Source organism: Pantherophis guttatus, chromosome 1 (assembly GCF_059756535.1).
Source record: "Pantherophis guttatus breed Tessera chromosome 1, ASM5975653v1, whole genome shotgun sequence".
NCBI lineage: Eukaryota > Metazoa > Chordata > Lepidosauria > Squamata > Colubridae > Pantherophis > Pantherophis guttatus.
The window spans coordinates 301,679,818-301,698,494 of record NC_142063.1 but is presented as its reverse complement, the minus strand read 5'-3'; positions in this window follow the sequence as shown (position 1 = coordinate 301,698,494).

Genomic DNA, 18,677 nt, shown 5'->3' with positions numbered 1-18,677 from the left:
CCTCTTTCCTTTCACTGATATCATGTATTTCTTATTCATGTCACAACAGTATGTTTTTTTTCTGATGAAGGAAAGAGACTTGATTTCTGCAACACTTTCTTGCAGCCAACATTTTATCATCTCAGAATTCTCCAAGTGTGAAGAGGGAGAAGGAGGACACACGTGTTGTGTGAAATTTATTTATATCTCACTTTTATTATTGTTATAAATAACTCAAGGCAGTGAACATATCTAATACTGCTTCCTCCTCTTTTCCCCCACAACAATCCTGTGAAGTGGATTGGACTGAAAGAGAGTGACTGACCCAAGGTCACCCAGCTGGTTTTCATGCCTAAAGTGGCACTAGAACTCACAGTCTCCTGGTTTTTAATCTGGTGTCTTAACCGTTACACCATACTGGCTTTGAAACTTTTCCTCACAATCTTCCACCGGTTACTTGTCACTTGAGGCCTTTATAAGTGTAGAATAGGAATCTCGTCCTATGCTGAATGAGCGTTGTACCCATGTCCAAAATGCCCTGGCTGATAGGCCATTGATATTGGAGGGTGGAGAGGAGTAATCCTGAAGTAGGATGAACAAGTCATAAATGAGTGATTCCCCAGCATTGACTAGCATTCAAGAAAATCGCAGTATTTCTAAAATACCCTTCCTAGTAATAAAAATGGTAACAAATATGGCCACATAAAATTCTTTGCCAACAGAAACTATGGAAAACTACATTTACCTACAAGAAACAAATAACCAGCTGAAGTTAAATTTATCTTCTCTGCAGCACTAAATCTGTGTTTAAAATATTGATCTACAAACAACTGCTGAAGCAATGTATATAAAGGATCTTTCTACAATATGAGGAGTGCTTTAGGAAAATGCTTCTGCAGAAACCAACCATCTGCTGGGTTTGTAGCCCAAGCCAAACTAGGCATGGAGGGTACTGACCAGATTTATATCTATATAATATTATCTCTCTTTATTTTTTTAAAAAATGTATAGCATAGCATTTGAGGGTTGTAGTTTCAACATGAACTAAGACTTGCAACAAACATCAGAAATAATTTTAAAAGATTCTTTCAACATGTAAAAAACAATTTAAAAAGTCAAGGAAACAATCTGTCCACTAATGGGAGAAAAGAGCAAGAAGATGAGGGGCAGCAGGGAGAAAATAGAACTGCTTAATTCATTTTTTGCATCTGTTTTTACAGAAAAGCAAAAATAGTCCAACCTATCAAAAACAGTACCATAAAAGACTGATTAGGAATACAAGTCAAAATTGACAAGAAAATGGTAAGACAATACTGATCCACTCTAGACGAGTTCAAATCACCAGGACCAGATGGATTACATTCCAGAGTTTTGAAGCTGGTAAACATGATCTTGGAACAACTGAACCATATCTTTCAAAAATCCTGGAGCAGTGGGGAACTATCAGAGGAATGGAAAAGAGGTGATGTAGTTCAAAAAAAGAGTACAGAGAAGATCAACAAAGATTATTAGGATAGTGGAGGCTAAAACATAAAATGAACGGTTGCAGGAATTAGGTATGTCTAGTCTAGTATAAAGAAGGACTATGGGTGACATGATAGCAGTGTTCCAATATTTGAAGGGCTGCCACAAAATAGAGGGGCAAAGCAATGGATGAAAACTAATCAAGGAGACAATCAACCTAGAACTAAGGAGAAATTTCCTGCCAGTGAGAACAATTAACCAGGGGAATGACTTGCCTTCAGAATTCGTGGGTGCTCTCTGGAGGTTTTTAAGAATAGATTGAATAGCCATTTGTCCAGAATTGTATAGGGTCTCCTGCTTGAGCAGACAGGTTGGACTAGAAGATTTCCAAGGTCCCTTCCAACTGTTATTCTGTTATAGTTTCTGCTAAATGTATGAGATATATGGACGCCGATAAAATAAACTAGGAGAAGGACTTTGAAATATTTCATGGCTTTCCTAGTAAAAAGCCAGACTTCTGCTTCTATTCAAAGAGACAAAATGTAAGACTTTGATGAGTTTCATATGCCTATTTAAAATGAAAAGGAGAGGAAGGAGGGGGTAGAATCAGAGAGACATAGAGAGACCCTCCATAGGGTGAAGTTGTTTTGACTCTCTTGTTGATGCAAAAATGTTCAAGATTAAAGGTCTAATCTAGAAGATATATTGTACCCCAAACAGCAGGACCATTTAAGAGAACATTAAATGGCACTTAAACTAAACAGTTGTCCTTGAGAGCAGTAGTTCAACTAGAATACTATCTAATAACTATGCAGAACTCTGAAAACAAGATGTCATTGTTTTATAAAATCACACACACATTTAATCTTCCCCGCATGAGACTACTCTTGAGTCTTCTGACAAAGGAAACAAATGAGGCTACTGTTATACATTGTGTAATACAGTTGATTTCCAAGATTATTTACATGTGCTTACATGGAACATCTTCTAGTACAAAAAAACAAAACAAAGCACAATCTGCATTTTTGTCTCTATGGATAAAAGTCCCAAACAAAAATATTTAAAACAATGCTTCCACTCTTTTACATATGAATAACGTGGAAAACATTTTCAGCTATTGCAAAAGTCATGGAAATGGTCAATCCTGCATTATTTCTCCAATTTTATCTACATTAATATTTAGGGAAAGATTCATATACGGCAGACAAAAATAAGGACCACCCATACTGATTGATATGTACCATCAAGTTATTTTCAGCTCCCAGAGACCACATAGATAGATGTTCTCCATGAAGATTGGAGTTACAATTTTACTATTGTTAAGTATAGTACATTTAATAAAGAGTTGAGGAACAAAACTATTCTTACCCTCCAAATCAAATGTGGTGATTTGTACAGGATCAAGCATAGATAGTGAAAACTGTTACTTATTTTCCTTGGATTTGCTTAGAGTTGTGTTCCTTTGTCCCTGCTGTTGGGAATCTACAGTAAATACCACACCATAGAAAGACAAAAGGGCTTAATAGCCAAATTTCTTTTGGATGTCATTAGAAGAGCAGAGCGTTTTGATTGTATTATATATTTCTTTGCTTTGCAAATGTTTTTTTTTTTTAATTTGATTTATATGCTGCCCTTCTCCGGAGACTCAGAGCGGCTTACAATGCGTTAAGCAATAGCCTTCATACTTTTGTATATTTATACAAAGTCAGCTTATTGCCCCCACAAACTGGGTCCTCAATTTACCTACCTTAGAAAGGATGGAAGGCTGAGTCAACCTTGAGCCTGGTGAGATTCAAACTTACAGTAATTGCAGACAGCTGGTGTTAATCACAATGCTATTAGTCTGCTGAGCCACCAGGCTTTCTCATGTTTGAGAAAGTGTACTACACATCCTAGTATGCAACACATATATTTACGTACTTATGTAATAATAATGTTGATTATTATGTAATCAATGTGCTTCTACATGGAACTCTAAGATAGTGGTAATCTAGGAGTACAGGTAGTCCTCGATTTATGACCATAACTGAGCCCAAAATTTCCATTGTTAAGTGAGACATTTGTTAAGGAAGTTTTGCCCCATTTTACAACCTTTCTTGCCACAACTGTTAAGTGAATCACTGCAGCTGAGTTACTAATCTGGTTGTTAAGTGAATCTGGTTTCCCCATTGACTTTGCTGGTCAGAAGGTAATTGCAAAAGGTGATCACATGTCCTTGGAACACAGCAATGGTCATAAATATGAATCAGTTGCCAAACATCTGAATGTTCATCACATGATCATAGGGATGCTGCAAAGGTCATAACAGGGGTGAAATCCAGTAGGTTCTGACAGGTTCTGGAGAGCCGGTAGAGGAAATTTTGAGCAGTTCGGAGAACCGGCAAATACCACCTCTGGCTGGCCCCAGAGTGGAGTGGGAATGGAGATTTTGCAGAATCCTTCCCCTGCCATGCCCACCAAGCCATACCCACAGAACCGGTAGTAAAAAAAATTGGATTTCACCACTGGGTCATAACTCTGAAAAACTGTCATAAGTCACATTTTTCGGTGCCATTGTAACTTTGAACAGTCATTAAATGAACTGTTGTAAGTTGAGGACTACCTGTACATAGGATGCAAAAATATGTTTGAATGTATCTTTTGACAGTTGATTTAAAACCAGCAGTCAAAAGCCAACCATAGCTTTAAAATAAAGAAATAAAGGTGTAATGCAATATAATATAATACAGTGCAATGCAATATTAAAATTAAAGAGTTTTATAAACCACCCAGGTGGTAAATGCCACTAAACCAAGTTTATAACCCCCCTCCCCGTAAACATGGCAATGTTGCCTTTTGGTTTTAGTTCTGATAACAATATTACCAAACTCTGCAACTCTGTAATAAACTTAGTAGAAGAAACAGTCATCCTTTGGAGGGCCTTGACTTGTTTTTATGAAACAATACAGTTGCATAGTTGCCCCAGAGCTGGATCCCAGTGGGCAAAGGGCCTCAATGTAGTTGACACCAGTTAGTTACTTAGCTGCCTGCAATCTCAGAAAATGAGCCAGCTGGGAGAATAAGCAATCCAGTGAACCTTGGCTGTGCTCCCAACTTCTCAGCAGGTTACAACTGAGAGACATGCCATTGCCTATCTAGGGACATCAGCCGAGTGGCCTCTACCTCCGAAGAACAATGTAAACCAAAGAGATCAGGATATGCATGGAAAATGTTCACTCTGAGTTTGCTAGTTCTCCGTTATCCTTTTGGCTCCCTGGGCCATTCATGTATAGCATCAAGCTAGTCATGTGATTAATCACTTTGGGGGGGGGAGTGTTCCGCAGTGCTGCTTTAAATCCTGTTAAACTGCTTTTTAATTAAAAACAGCACAGTTGATGTATTACGGAGTGCTTTTCCTGCAACCTTACGCCACAAGAGAATTTGCATCTCCTTTCACCCCTTTATGCTTGCTGTTCTTTTTGGCTACCTTTTTCCACTTCCTTCTTTTGGTTTCCTGCTAGCAGCTCTTCCCTCTCCATAGCTGCTGCTGCTGCTGCTGCTATTAATATTAATATTACTATTATATACTATTATATTATATATCATGGCTTAGGCCCGGGGTACTTGCAGGACCATCTCCAGCCGTTCTCCCATCGTCCTGTGTGCTCTCACAGAGTCGGCCTCCTCAGGGTGCCGTCAGCCAAACAATGTGGACTGACGACCCCCAGGGGGAGGGCGTTCTCTGTGGGAGCCCCGACCCTCTGGAATGGATTGCCCACTGAGCTCAGGACAGCCCCTGACCTTCTTTCCTTCAGCCGCGAGCTGAAGACGTGGCTCTTCCGCCAATTAAACTGATCCGTTTGGGGGTACACTGGTATAATTTTAAATCGTTTTTTAACTGGGTTATTGATTTTAATTTTGTATTGTTTTGTGATTTGTATTGAAGTTGTCATTTTGTAAGCCGCCTTAAGTCCCTAGGGAGAAAGGCGGCATATAAATCGCAATAAATAAATAAATAAATAAATACATAACAATGTGAAATCACAGCTGCCAATTCTGTAGCTGGGATTGGCCTCCATAGACATCAAATTCTTCCCTAAGATCTTTAAAGTATTGGGGTATTATATGTGTGGATCCAAGCAGTGTGGTCTTTTTTAATTGACAAGTGGTAATATTATCAATGTGCAAATTTTCTAAGTGCCATTCAAGATTTTTTTAGTATAGCACCAACTATGCTGATAACCAGAGGGACAATTGCTACCAGTTTATGACATAATCTTTCAACTTTGATTTTCAAATCTTGATACATTGTGATTTCCTCCAATTCTTTATCTTCTATTGCACTATGCCCTGGTATTGCCACATCTAGTATCCACAGTTTCATCTTTTCAACCACAGCTAAATCTGGTTTTTATGAGCCAAGACTTTATTGTTTTGTATTTGAAAGTCCCACAATATTTTAACCTGCTCATGTTTTTTATTCCTTTTTCAACTTTTATATTCTGACAAATTTTCCATTACTGTCATATGATGATTTTTACAGATGTTCCAGTGAATTGTTTTGGCAACAGTTTTATGTAATTGTTTATAATCAATTTGTGCAATCTTCTTGCATGAGCTGAATATATAATCTACTGTTGCTTCTGCTTCTTTGTAAAATTCACATTTCAAATCATTTGATGAGTTTTCTATTCTACTTTTGGTTGCATTGGTTCAAATAGCTTGCTCTTATGCAGCCACAATCAAGCCTTCAGTTTCTTTTTTTAAAAAATATTCCAGTTGTAAACCATTGCCAGGTTTTATCTTTAACTACTTTCCTTTCAATATTCTGTAGAAATTAATCATGTAATCCTTTCCTTGCCAGCATTTTGTTCATGTTTTTATTACTTGACTCAATATTCAAGTTTTGTTTCCTTTACATTTAGTAAGTTCCAACTTTTTATCTTGAATCAATGCTTGTTCTTGGTTGTCTTTTACATACTTAGCCAATGCACTTTTCTTCTATGACAGTTTAATTGACTTGAAGTTAACCTCTGCCTCCATTTATGTGCCACAGGTATAATCTGTCAATTTACTCTTGGGATTGGAATACCTAGTGCCGTGATGGCGAACCTATGGCACACGTGCCAAACATGGCACGCAACACCCTCTCTGTGGTCACGCGAGCCATCGCCCCAGCTCTGATCTGCCATGCATGCACGTGCACCTCCCACCAGCCAGCTGGCTGGTCTTCGGGTCTCTGTTGTGCATGCGTGGGAGGAGGGGCACATGTGGGGGGTCGCATGTGCATGCATGGGAGATGTGGGGGGGTCACGTGCACATGCATGGGGTGGCAGGGTACATGAAGGGGGCACACATGTATGGAAGTGGGGCACATGGGGTGGCAGGGTGCATGTGGGGGTAATGTGCACATTTCATTTGGGGGGTTCAGGCGCGTGCTTTAGGCACTCAGTCCAGGAAACATTAGCCATCACTGACCTAGTGAATAGTCATCAGTTTTGAGGGGGGGGGTCCAAACTCTCCAGTTCCAATTGTGCCAGTTAATAATTCCAACCATGTATTGTATCACAGATAGGGTCCAGGTACTGATGGCTTTGATGGTTTTTTCAGCGTTCAATTTTATCTTTAGCTATTTCTTTCTCTTTAGATGTACCCTCTACTAATCACATTTTTTATTTGTAAATGCTTGATCTTATGATTGAAAATGCCCAAATACTTGTATGCTTCATGCAGATGGCTCCTGATGGTCATTTGGCATTTCATTCTACTTTTGTCTGTCATTTTACCTCATTTATTGCTACTGTAACACATTTCTAAGGCCAAATTTCATTGCTATATTTATGTTAAAAATTCTTATAGTGCTTGTAAATGACTGGATTTTGATTTCTCATTTTCCATAACACTTCAGATCATCCTATATAAAGCAAATGCAAATTCCACCATCAATCAATCAATCAATCAATCAATCAATCAATCAATCTGTCTGATCTCTTAATTATTAAAGGAGAAATACAACCAACCAACTAAAATTATCTGGATAATTTTCCTATAATGGATTTACAAAACAGTTTTTCTAAATTGAAGAATTTTGTGGGAAGAGGAAAGAAAAAATGTATATAAAGTATATTTATAAAGTCAGTTTATTTGATCAAGGTTAAAATAAATAATACCAGTTGTTATGTCTGATAATCCTTAATGGACTTTTGCTAAACAGGAGTGAATAAATGAGGCTTTCAGAAACTATTTATAAATAAGAAATGAAATATGGGAAGAAAACAACATTTGTTGTATTTTAAGAGAAAATAAATTACTAAAATTGTTTATATTTGTTGCAATGAAAGGAGAAGTCATTTATATAAAGTATTTCTTTTGTTTTTCTTTACTGTTTTGTTTTGTTTTTTCTTTCCTGCCTCTCCTATTTTTTTTTAATCAAAAAAAAAATTGTAGCATCCAGGCACTGTGAAGGGACATTGATGGCATCTCCCTTACTGCTTGGGAAGCAATGTACAATTGTGTGTCATGAGTGTATTGGTGATATTGAATCCTGAGCAATCATCTGACCTCACCCAGTGGTTTCATATGGATGCTAAAGAGCAGAGGGGAGAGAACAAATATCTGCAGCATTCTACATCTCAGAGGCCACTGGGCCAATTTCTATGGCCCCCTTATCACAGATTGAAACTGCCCACTGAGGGAGGAAGATAGCAAGATACTATGCTTGATGGCATCAAAACCTCCAAAAGTTTCAGTAAGACTAGGACAGACATACTCCCCCCCCAAATCCAGACCCCAACATGGATCATCCAAGACAGCGACCAATTCTGTCTCTATACTACAAAACAATTCAAAATATTCTGTAGAGATGAAATTCTATTCATTTTTTCTTGTTCCTATGAGCAGTCTGTCATTCAGTAATTTATGAGCCAATTGTTATCCTAAAGTCCTATGCATTGAACACTGCACTTTTATTGTTTTTAAACTTTCTTTGTGAGTTTTTAAAGTATATATTTTTTTTAGTTTTCCACAAATCACTGTGAATTTAGAATCATCATAATCTCTTAATGGAATAGCTGACCTCTTGTACCATTATTAGTCATTGACTTGATAATAGCTGCTTGTCTCCGAAAACTTTGATGTTGTGCATAAGAGCCATGGATCACTTGCATCCATTTTCTCCATTACCAACCAAATATTTGGACACTTTCTGTAGAGTTGATTCAAGGCAGAGCTACATACTGTGCAGGCATATTCAGTCTCCAGGAGCTGAAGATTTTGTGATCTGGGAAAATTAATAGATGTTTACTCTAGCAGCATAGATGGAGGGTGGAGAGAGTCCATTTTTACTTTGGCAGCCTAAATGAAGAGAGGCTCTGATGGGGATGTTATGACAAAATTGATTCAGAAGTGGAATGTTCAAACGAAGGAAAAGGTTTATGTATGGATACTGCAGTCCACAGGGTGTTTTTGCTGAGAAATCTTCAAGTGGCAAAATGCATTAGTACTTGTTGCAAGTTCCCACTTTTAACCAAGCAAATGCATGGTGGCTGCTCTGTTTGAATAATTTAAGAAAGCCCCAAATACACTACAACACATGTCCTTTGGAAAGATGGATTCAGAACTTTAAAAAGTTAAATATTTATTTTACAACCACTGTTACAGGAGGAAGCTTTCCATTTTTTTTATTTGTTTGAATAAACAGGCAGTATTGTTTGAGAGTTACTTAGAGAAACCTACTCTGCTTGCCAGCATTCTTGCTCAGAATAGCCCTAGAGTTTCCAGATGTCTTCCTTTTTAACAGTAAAATGGACTTTGCCTATTTCAGAAATTACACAGTATATCACAATGGCCAGGAACCCCTGGCCAGTGGGTTCATTCAGAGCATGAAGGAACCAAGAGTGTGGATTTCTACAATACCCAGATTGTGATTCATGAACACAGAATGTGAATGGCAGTTCTAAAGGCAAACACTTTACGAAAATTCCTCATCTGGATTTATAATCTGGATTTGAAAATAAAAAATGACATGATCTGATTTCCAAAGGGGATTCAGTCCATTAGAAACATAACAAGGGAGAGAAAAGATGTGAGGAATCTGCTCCTGGGAGGAAAGTTTGAAAATTTAAAAGAGATGGCTATGTTTATCTTAAAGAAGTAGAGTGCCCTATTTTAAAACAAAATAGACCCAAAGATCTACTGAATTCATTTTATTTGTCAGAGCTTGTGTCTGATTTTATTGCTCTGAAACTATATCTGATTTTATTACTGAACAAGGTGCTTCATTAATGTGCATGCATAGCTTTCATGTTACTTCCTTTCAGGATCAGCAACATTATGCAAAATAAAGGAAAAGAATAAGAAATGGTAAGAGAGAGAAAATGAAAGGCAGTATATCAAATGAAAGGCAATCTAACCTGTGAGTACAAGTACCTATGTATTGGGGAAGAACAGAAAGAGTTTATAGCTTATAAGGTAGCTTCCAAATCAGAGATTCTAGCTTGCATAGAATAGCATGGGCTTGACTGGCATATATTGGCTATTATTAAAATTAGCAGAGAATGCTACCTGTAGCATGAATACAGTTAAGGCTGGTAACCTCCATAATAATAAAAGGCATTTGCTATTCATTTTATTATCATATTAGTAATAGTATTGTGTGATTTTCTATTTTATAAATTCTTTTGGTAGGTTTCATGTCCTTAAAGGCAGGGTAAAAATGTTTAAAATAAGTAATGCTAGCTATCCTGTTGGAAATGTTTTATGAATGTACACCTATGCATCAACAATGTACACTGGACAGAAAGGAAAAAGGGGGTAAGAAACTGAATATGGAGTCTGGGACTGGTGCTAGAATTGCTGCTAGTTAAGCTGGGCTTAAGGAGGAAATGAAAGAAGGGCAGAATAAAGTAGAGGAACAATAAATGACGGGAATAGAGAATTCCCTAGCCAGATCCTTGCAGATGTTTAAAAAATAGAATCATTTGGCAGTGAGTTATACCACTCTCAGTTGGTTTAACATCCTGTGGGTTTATGGGGCCATCAGGCAGATGTATACTGAAATCTTCTGTCTTGAGCCAAAAGGAAAGAGATGATCCAGCACCAGAACAATTAATATTTTAAAAATTAAAAATATTTAATTTGATCATATATTTTCTTATATATAACCATCACTGAACTGCAGTTTCACCTAATCCCACAGCATGAGGGATGAAGCAGTTTTTGATCCTTTCCAGGAACCTAGAGGGGTAGGGGGCCTACCATATCTCAGGGGATAGGGTGTTTCATAGGAGGGGCTGATATTGAGAAGTCTCCTATGTCCCATTAGATGATATTCTTTAAGGGAAGCCACAGTCTTTATGCCACATTCTTTAAGGAAAGTCGTACCCTGGAGCCACGCCCACCCTATCTGATCTGATAGAATCTGAATTAGATGATGTGTTGAAAGTAAGTACAGTATGCTATTTCTGGCTTGGGTTTATGGCTTTTGCATGGATTAGGTAGGGAGTAACTACTTTAATTTAAGAGGCTTTGGACTTTGGCTTAAATAATTGAGAAGCTAATGCTTTTTTTAAGAACTAACATACATTGTCAGAGCTCGTCAGGATCCATACTAGTGTTATTAAATTGCCATCCTCATAATTCATTTATTTATAATTACTTATGTTTATATAAAATTTATATGGCCTACCATCTTGCAAAACATCTGAGCAGCACACAACAAAATCATAAAATAGTAAACATATAAAACAAGGTATTATTTTAAAATTTAAAAAATCCCAAGGTATAAGAGAAAATAGTTATTAATAGCAATAATATCTTAAGATCTCACTGGTCCTCTGGCAACCACAAACCTGATGACATTACAGGTCCTTTTGATTTGTCTGGGACAATATGAAATGCCTGCCAAAGAAAGTACAGATTTGGTAGCAGAATAGAAAACAGCCTAACTCCATGTGACTTCTCCCTGCAATCCTATTATTTCATAATGAAGTGCTATAAACACTGCTAGAAAACAGAAGACATCCCTTTTCTCCAAAAACAGCAAAAGCCGCCTCTGCAGAAATAAAAGCCAAAAAAGCAGAATCCCTCAGAACTTCAACTTTTATTTTTTTTTCCCCCTGACCAACAAGTTTGGAAGAAATTATGTTCAAAGTCAAAAAAGCTAACAAGGAACTGGAGAAAGAGTTATAGTCCCAGAACATGGGGCCAGTGGGAAATTGAAAAAATAAGGAGTAATGAACTTTTATAATCAGGAACAGTTTCCTCCTCCACCACATCCCATTGCCCCTTAAAAATAAGAGAAAAGGCTAAGAAATTGGTGTTTCCTATTTAAAAAAAATATCCCCAGCTGCAAAAGGATGGGTTGTCCTGGTTTGGCATCCATAAAATGAACAAAGGAGGAAACATGTTTAATAGATCACATGTATCTTGGATTATTGCAAATTTGGACTATTGCAATGCTCTCTGCATGGAGCTACACTTGAAGAGTATTCAGAAGCTAGAGATGGTCCTACTACTTTCAATTTTTGTATGTTTGCTTTTCTCTGTGAATATTTCAAAGTGTCTTTTTCTACATCCCTTGACATACTTTTGTTTCCAAAATAAAGATCCTGGCCCAGCTTAATTTTTTTTCCAAGCCTCACTACAACATTGGGGGTTGGGGAGAGATTAAATATGGGCTCTCTGATTTCAGAGAGGATGGAATGTAGGATTCTGACATTCTCCAAATCTCTAAGATTACTTTCCAGAGTTTAGCTTTCCTCTAACAGCCTCACCAGAAAAGCAGATCCCTTGCAAATAGAAAATGTGACCCTAACTGCAGAAAGCAATTGTTCTCATAAAACACCGCTAGTCTCTTTGTAAACCTGTAATTCATAGGTACGATTAGCCCATCCCCAATTACATTTGTGCAGACAGCTCTATATTGCCCCTGAAATATAGTGGAAAAGCTGGGATGTCTGGACTTACTGTTTATTGTTATTCTTGATTTTACGAAAAGAGCTTTTCATCAGAATGACTAAAGAAATATCCTATCTATGGACTGTGAGGAAGCAGTGGATGTTATAGGAAATCCTTTGCTAATAGCAAAGGTAAGAATTCCTTATTATCAGCTCTGTTCCTTTTGGAAAAAATCCAGCAACTGACACACTTCTCTATCTCCTTCTCTTCCTTAGGTGATAGAAATGTTAAGCATCTGAAAACTACAGATCCAGCAGATTTTGACGCCAGAGAAATGGGGGGGGGGGTTGGGGGGAGGAAGTTGTATTCATATATCTGAATTTCTTGAAAGAAATATAAGGCATTGATGTAACAAATAATAGTAATAACTCAGTGGATTTTCTTCATATGGTAGCCATTCTAGGATCCTTACTTAAAGAAAGATAAGACATAAAAATTAAAATAAAGTACGAAAAAGAAATATGATATTTAATCATTCACATAATTACAGCAGCACAAATAGTTTACGCCCAGAACTGGAAGAATAACAATATACCATCAAAAGACAATGTGATTAGAAAAATTATGGAGTGTGCGGAAATGGATAAACTTACGAAGGAGATACAAGAAAAAAAGGAAGCAGAATACTACCTAGTCTGGGAGAAATAGTATAAATGGTTGGAGGAAAAGGGAAAAAAGGACAAAGGAAGACTAAATAATGGTTGAATTAGGTGGAGAAATATAGGAAGAAATGGGAAGAAATAAAAATTGTGGAAAGGAAATTGGGTACATGTTTATGTCAAATGTAAATAAAACAATTAGAATAATACAATACATTATAATGGTATATATATGATATATAAGAAATATATGTATAAAAGATATATTAAGATAAGAGAGAGAATGTGTATAAGTATGGATTACCGACGCATAACTGTTGAAAATAAGAAAGTGTGAATATCTCTTTTTGTTTTTTTTAAAAAACTGTTTAATAAAAATATTTTTTAAAAAAATTAAAATAAAGTAAATAATAAAACCTTGGGATCTGCAAAACTTTTTTTTTAAGATTCTAGGGTATAAGAACATTTTTGTACCCTAGAAACATTGATGAATACAAGCCTTCATTTTTTAAAACAACTTAAAGTAGCTCTTTGGATTCCAGCCATAACCAATGCATCTAAATGCATGATAACTTCTCATGGTTTGCAGAATTCAGATCTGATGGATGAGTACAACCCAGTGCCCCAAAGCAGCCACAGCTGGGCATGTCCAGAGAGAAATATTATTAGTCCAAGTTTTCAAAAGCCGCCTTTTCAGCCAAAGATGTACATGGAACCAACTGAAATATAGCTCGAGAGCAGAGTTACACTGTAAATTCTAGTTATCAGTCACCAGTCATGCAACACATATTTAAAAAAGAACCATTAGAGAACTTAGCAAAACTGTCTTTACCTTTTCCCATTATCCCATAATTCAATGCTGCAGGAAATACTTAACACAATTTATAGTTTTGGCTCTTGTTGAGAATATTATTCAACTCACAGTGTTCATCTATTTTTTACCCCTTCCAAACCATCCATTCTTTAAAAAAATAATTTACTTAACTCCTTGAAGTGGCTATCAGTCGAGTTTATGTCAGCAATTGATTGATAAGTACTTTTTTAAAAAAACCTGCATTCCACAATTGTAATTTGGAAAGATCTTAACTGAGATTTTGTCTGTAAGTGAGACGGCTATAAAACTAAGAATTTATACAAAGAAATGTTTTGTGTGAAAGTTTTTGCCTCTCAACAAGAGACTTGTGGAATCAGGGCTCTCTGTATTTACTCTGAAGGAACAATAGATTCCTTTTCCCCCTTTAATTTAGGAAGCTTGAAATGCCTTCTGACTTAATCATCAACACAATGGTAGTAACCATGATCATAGTTTATAATGAATCTTCATTTGACTATTTGCATTTGGATAACATGATAAATTAAAATATGCTGGTTCAATCTATGATTTAATATAGTCTTCAAATCCAGGCAAAATGTTCAATGAAAAGTTTCAGACCAATACTGTAATTAAATCATGCACGGAGTATTATTGTTTGACAAAATATAGGAATTTACTGAACCACTTGTTCCTGCCAATTGCACACTATATCTTATACCAGTGGTGGGTTGCTCCCGGTTCTGTCCGGTTCTATAGAACCGGTAGTAAAATTGGCGGGAGGCCCCGCCCACCTACCATGACATCATCATTGGTGATCTCCGCATGCGCAGAAGCGCGCTCCCATTGCAAACCGGTAATAAAGGTAAGTAGAACCCACCCCTGTCTTATACCAAGCATTTTTCTCACACTTTGCTCTTTCTCAAGGCACAGTAATCTTTTCTCCTCCCTTACAGGTAGTCCTTGACTTAAAACCAATCGCTTAATGACTGTTCAAAGTTACAACAGACTTGAAAAAAGTTACTCTTCAAAGTTATGACTACTGCACCACTCTTGTTTCACACAATCCCATTTTGGGTGCTTGACAACTGGCTTGCATTTACAATCAGTTGTAGTATCCTGCAATCACAAAGCACATTTGCCAACATTTTTGCAACTCACTTAACTCCTTTTGGTAACTCCATTAACAGTGATCATAGAAATGGTTATAAAACTGTCTGGTCATGTGGTGACTCAACTTACAACCACAGTGACAAGAATTCCAGGCCCGGTTGTGGTCATAAATCAAGGACTACCTATAATAGTTCATTGCTCCCTTCCCAAGGCCACGTTTACATTCTTCAATATGTATATTCTAAAGGTACAATTTAGTAGAAAAGCCAAAAAAAGAATGTCTATGGAGATCCTCAGTCATCCTGGTCATGGTTGTCCCAAAGGTGCTTTTTCAAGAGGCAACTGGACTTTCTGGTTTTTTCTTTGAAGACATTTCGCTTCTCATCCAAGAAGCTTTCTTCAGTTCTAACTGGATGGTGGGGAATGGAAGGATTTATACTCCTTGCAGACAGCTGGTCATTTGCATTCTTTTAGCAAGTCATTAAGCTCATCTGGAGGTTTATCTGTGTTATCAGCATCATCTGACTGGTACAAATGGGTGTGTAGCCTTCTTGGAACTGTTGAAAGGACTGTGTTATAGATTGGAGATACATGATGTCATATCCCTCACCCTCTGTTTAGAGACATAGATGGCTTCTTTGAGCCCTCTTTTAAACCAGTGGTCATCTCTGTCCAAAATGTGGACTTTGCTGTCTTCAAAAGAGTGGCCTGTGTCTTTTAAATGCAGATGGACTGCTGAATCTAGTCCTGATGTGTTTGTTCTCTTGTGTTGTGCCATGTGCTTGTGAAGTGGTTATTTTGTTTCCCCAATGTACAGATCTGCACATGGCTCACAGCATTGTATTGCATATACTACATTGCTCAGTTTGTGTCTGAAGAAAGAATAAAGAAAAATATTGAGTAAAAGATTAAAACTATTTTTAACTTTATAGGTTCTAGCCAACATACATGTTTCATAAAATTCACATAAAACCAAAAAACTAAATTCTAACAGATATTCAGGGCCTGGAAGAAAATTGACAGGAATGATGCACTAAAGTTGGGCTTTAAGGAGGTCATGCTCAGAATATGAGCCATCACCACAAAAACATGTGGGCATTGATCACAAAGCTTGTGTACTTTAACAGTCTGGCATGCGGTCTACCAACCACAATGGATAAAGGAAACAAACATCTTATAGCTGCCTAAAACTAAATTAAAGTATATCAGAAGAAGTCTATAAAAGAAATAAAGAATAAAAGGCATCAACAACAAAATGACACAGATTTTGATAGGAGAACGAAAAGCCGAAAACAAGAAACTGATACTCATGAAAGAAAAGAGTGACAGGAAAGCATGTAAGATGAATGGCAAGTTATTAAGCCAATCATAGGAGCCAAATATAAAACAGGGTCATCAAACTACTGGTGCAATTTGAGTTGCACCAAGTTTAGCAGATGGCCAATTGGCTACAGCTTCATAAAAAGTTAAGGCAAGCAAATATGTACATGCAGCTGTAATGATATGTGAGAAACACCTTGAGAAAAGGGGCAAAGGCATGTTGCTTATGTAACAGTCAGATAAGAGGAGGCATTGCCCTCAGCTGCATAATGGAAGGAAAGAAAGGCTCAGAAAGGGCCCTCGCTAATTTCTCAGATTGCAAAGGAGACAGCATGAGATTTATACAGATTGTCTTCAATTTACAACAATTCACTTAGTAATCATTTGAAGTTACAATGGCACTGAAAAAAGTGAGTTATGACCATTTTTCACACTTACGACCAGCTATGGTCACATGATTTACATTCAGATGCTCGACAACTGACTCACATTTATGATGGTTGCAGTATCAATGGGGGGGAACCAGGTTCACTTAACAACCATGTGCTGATACATGTTATTAATTCACAACTGCAGTGATTCACTTAACAAATGTGGCAATAGAAGTTGAGAAAATGAATTTCTCACTTAGCAACATAAATTTTGGGCTCAATTGTGGTCGTATGTTGAGGATTACTGTACTTTCAGATTTGCAAAATTGATGTCAGCCTTCCTAGGTAGTTCAGACTGGAAACACTACCAGGATGAGCTAATTCTACTTTATTGTAAGGCTATGTTAACAAAATCTTGCAAAGTCTGGGGATACAAATCTCCTGCCATCTCCTTTACAGCCTGAGATACTAGGGAGGGTCTCTTCTGAGCCTTTCTCTGTGTCCATGGCTATCCCCTCTCTTAACTGACCATTACCTAGAGCAGAGGTCTTTAAACTTGGCAGCTTTAAGACTTGTGGACTTCAACTCCCAGAATTCTCCAGTCAGCTCTGGGAGTTGAAGTCCACAAGTCTTAAAGCTGCCAAGTTTGAAGACCTCTGACCTAGAGAGTATTTTTTTTTGTCCCATTTCTCAAAGTCTTCCTCACATAGCATTACACCAGACTGCTTATCTAAAAGTGTATCATGAACCTGTTTTAATAGCCTGGGAATTTAGCCCTAACACTACAGCAGTTTCCTGGAGCCAGATTTTCTTGCTGTTCTCTCTCCTATCACAAAATAAGATAATGAATGGGAGTACGCTATCTGGAAAAGAATTGTGAATTCCCATCACCAACAGCTTCCATTTCTAGTTTGTCTGAAGTAAAGTCTCCCTGGCAAGGGAAGCTGTTTAAAAGGCGAGCCAGCCAGCCTGGGGAGGAGACTTCGGGATGACAAGTCTGGCAAAGCATGATTCTGTCCAATGGCCTACTTAGCCAGATCTGTTATTGGAGACTGCAGCATCTCTTTGTACCTCTATTTTGACTACTAGGACAAATAGTGAGAGATAAAGGAAAGAAAGGATTTTCACAAAAAGTCCAGTGACTATTTCTCCCTAACTGAAACAGATCTGTTTTTTTAAAGACAAGTGGAACTCTCTCACTCTGTCTCTCTCAGTTAGGGATAAGGGGGAGACTTTTTATCCTTATATATTCCTTAATCAAAAACATTTTTGCTTCTATAATATAATGAATGCTTGTCAATGACAGCTGGGCCAATTTCAAACTCTGTTGTAACAACATTGCCAAAAAGGCATTAAGAGTTGTTAACCTAATCTTGTGTAGCTTCTTCTCTGGTAATGTTGTAATACTAACTAGAGCATACAAAACATTTGCTAGACCAATTCTTGAATACAGCTCATCTGTCTGGAACCCGCACTGCATATCAGACATAAATACAATCGAGAGAATCCAGAGATATTTTATGAGAAGAGTCCTCCATTCCTCTAACCGCAATAAAATACTTTATGCCACCAGACTCCAAATTTTGGGCTTAGACAACTTCAGTCTGACCTAAGCATAGTACGTAAAATTATCTGCCACAATGTCCTTCCTGTCAATGACTACTTCAGCTTCAACCACAACAATACATGAGCTAATAATAGATACAAACTCAAGGTAAACCGCTCCAAACTCGATTGCACAAAATAGGACTTCAGTAACATGGTGAATGCCTGAAATGCACTACCTGACTCTGCAGTTTCTTCCCCAAACCCAGGGGTGAAATCCAGCAGGTTTTGACAGGTTCTGGAGAACCGGTAGCGGAAATTTTGAGCAGTTCAGAGAACCAGCAAATACCACCTCTGGCTAGCCCCATAGTGGGGTGGGAATGGAGATTTTGCAATATCCTTTCCCCAGGAGTGGGGAGGGAATGAGGATTTTGCAGTATCCTTCTCCTGGAGTGGGGTGGGAATGGAGATTTTGCAGTATCCTTCTCCTGCCACACCCACCAAGCCACGCCCACAGAACCGGTAGTAAAAATATTTGGA